General features: G+C 29.5%; 1 long non-coding RNA gene across 1 annotated transcript; it reads left to right on the top strand.

Annotated features, from left to right (window-relative positions):
• The first annotated feature begins 1557 nt into the window (after positions 1-1557).
• On the top strand, positions 1558-2583 carry LOC112028434 (uncharacterized). The gene is made up of 2 exons (XR_002884627.2): positions 1558-1671; positions 2135-2583. It is a non-coding gene; the product is annotated as an uncharacterized LOC112028434 (long non-coding RNA).
• The last annotated feature ends 207 nt before the right edge of the window (positions 2584-2790 follow it).

Raw genomic sequence — 2790 nt, 5'->3', positions numbered from 1 at the left:
GTTATCGATGGACCAAAAAAACAATTTCAGTGATAGGCAAATCAGAACTAGTAACAACTGTCACCTTGAATTTGTTGTGAAAATATTGTAGACGTAGCATTTTTCAAAAATTGTCCAAATAAACAAATTAGCCTAAAAGCCCAAATCAAATGTTTAATTATGATATTTTAAATTGTTTTTTCAAAAGATATATTTTAAAATCACTATTTTTTTTTTTTAAATTGCATATTTTCCTATAACTAGTCAGTTAATACTTGCTTGTCTTTAGCTTAATTTATTGGATTTATGTGGTACATCTTATACATACGCATATACACTAAAAAAATGCCCTAATACTTTATTGAACATGAATGTAATGATTTAATGCCTAAGTTGAATACATTGAATGAACTTCTAGTTTACCCTCTATTCATTTATTAGCACTATGGACAAAATTCTTATATAGAAATCACTTTTATTACAAAATTCATCTTTTAAGCAAATTTGTACTTATTTGAATAATGCTTTTTTAGATCCTACACCATGGCTATGAGAAAAGATCTCATCTTTTTATCCTAATGATCAAGGGAAAAAAAGTATATATATATATATATATATATTTACAAAGAGGTTTTAGCCATGATTTNAAACATAAGCAATGGATTAGAACTCAATTCAATGGCGATTCCAGGAATTTTTTTTTCAAGATGATTATTAGGAAATTTAAATTAAACAAAAATTTAATAAAAACAAAACTTAAATATATTAACATAAAAAAAAAAAAAAAAAAAAAGCTCAAATACATAAAGTTTTAAATTTCCTTCGATGAGCTTTTCATAATTTGAAATTATTGTATGATAGCTTCATTATTAATGCTATTAGCTACATCTTTTTTAATGTACACAACCAAGTAATCATTAAACTACTAATCTCTCATTCAATTACCAAAATCTTCCTATTAAAAAAAAAAACCAACATCTTGCCTAAATAAGTAACAATATAAACAAAATGCATCATCATTTTTTTATGATAGATTCCTACGTACCAATATTTTGTATTTTTTAAGGTTAATCCCATTGAATTGAGTTCTAATCCATTGCTTATGTTTTTTAGTGTTTATATATGTTATATTTGCAGCTTGCCAAAGACATATCTCCTAACAAAAACTACCGCCATTTGTCTGCTCACCCCTCACCAGTTGCTCTGTGCCCAAGTATTTCTTAAAAGTCTGTGTCTATCTGATGCCCAAAACTTGACAACTCGGTAACTACATTATTTTAGTATAATTTATTTTTGGATAAAGTTTGAACATCTCAAACTCTCTGTATATGTATAATATCTAATAATGTGCGTGTGTGGACTAATGTATCACTTTGCCGCAGCGATGGACATGGCTTGCTGAATTCATACATCCTAAGTCTTAAATTACTGTGCTTAAGAATTAGTTCCGTGTGCGCAAACAATAATAGAAAGTTGAATGTTCAAACCACAGATGGAATCATGTTTGCCCACAAAAACAGCTAAGTCTAACAGTTGAATGTGTTGCTGCTTCGTTTCCATCATCATGGTCGTCATCATTGTTATCAGCGTTGTAGTATAAGTATGCGATATCTACTCCCTAAAACCTTTAAGAAAAAACCAATATGGCCATCAACAAAATTCATGTTAATGTTATGATTCTCCTACTGTGTGGTACGCTTCCACACCATTCTTCTTTTTATTTGAACTCTTTCTTTCTTAAAAAGTGCCTTCTGATTCAAAGGCCATTGATTTATTTATTTATTTATGTTTTCTCCACTTGTATTTGGTAATAGTATACCACTACTGCCTTATGACATTTTATTAGTTTCACTAAAAGCAACTTTAACGTAACTCAGATTTGTGCGCGTTGAACGAATTATTGATCTTTTTTACTTTCTTATAGTTGCCAATTTGTATATAGTGGTTAAGAGTCTTGTTACTCAAATGATATTTGTTAGTGTTTTCAATTTAGATATTCAGGTACAAATTCACTCTCTCTCATTATAATTATCGAATTTAAAAAATAAAATATAAAAATATAAAACCTGTTTGGTATAAATAGAGACCAAAATATATGGTCAGTTGTTATTCATACATATATTCTGAATTTTTTTTTATTTGATTATGTTGTTAGGAGCATTTCTGCTGGGAGTTCTCAATCCAAAAGTTGCGACTGCGCAGACAGATGGATGCCCAGAATCTTGCTTTTGTATGGAGTATATGACTTGTGGGTCTTCAGACGAAAAGCTATATAATGGCTGCAACTGCTGCATTAACCCAGGCTGCACCCTTCATCTCTGCAGTAATACCACCATTTCCTGTCCTACAAATTGAAGGGGTGCATAGTCGATATTGTCCCATGTATTAAATTTCAAAATCTGTTCGCAAAATAATGAGCTTTATTTTGCAACAGACTTAATAATCATCATAAATAAAATTCAATCACCATGAGCCTCGCAGCTCAATGGAATTGCCTTCTTCTCCCCCATGATAAGAACCTAGCTAGGTTCTAATTCTTCCACTTATTTTGTTAGCCAAAAGAAAAAATAAATAAATAAATAAAGACAGTTTGTGGATTCATTATCTCCAAGTTGTTATGTGCAAATTTTTTTTTTTTAATTCTGCATCCTAAAACCTCGATCATATTAGCAAATTTTGTTCTTATTAATTCTTCTCCTTAAATCTAACTCAAATAAGCAAATTGTGTTCTTTTTATTAATTTGGTTCCATGAAATATATATAACTCAAATAAGTAAAGAAATATCCTTGTGAAATACACCTAGCTTAAAT

Source organism: Quercus suber, unplaced genomic scaffold (genome assembly GCF_002906115.3).
Source record: "Quercus suber isolate HL8 unplaced genomic scaffold, Cork oak 2.0 scaffold_1263, whole genome shotgun sequence".
Lineage (NCBI taxonomy): Eukaryota > Viridiplantae > Streptophyta > Magnoliopsida > Fagales > Fagaceae > Quercus > Quercus suber.
Note: the sequence above shows the minus strand (reverse complement) of the source record. Positions and strands in the feature narration are given on the sequence as shown.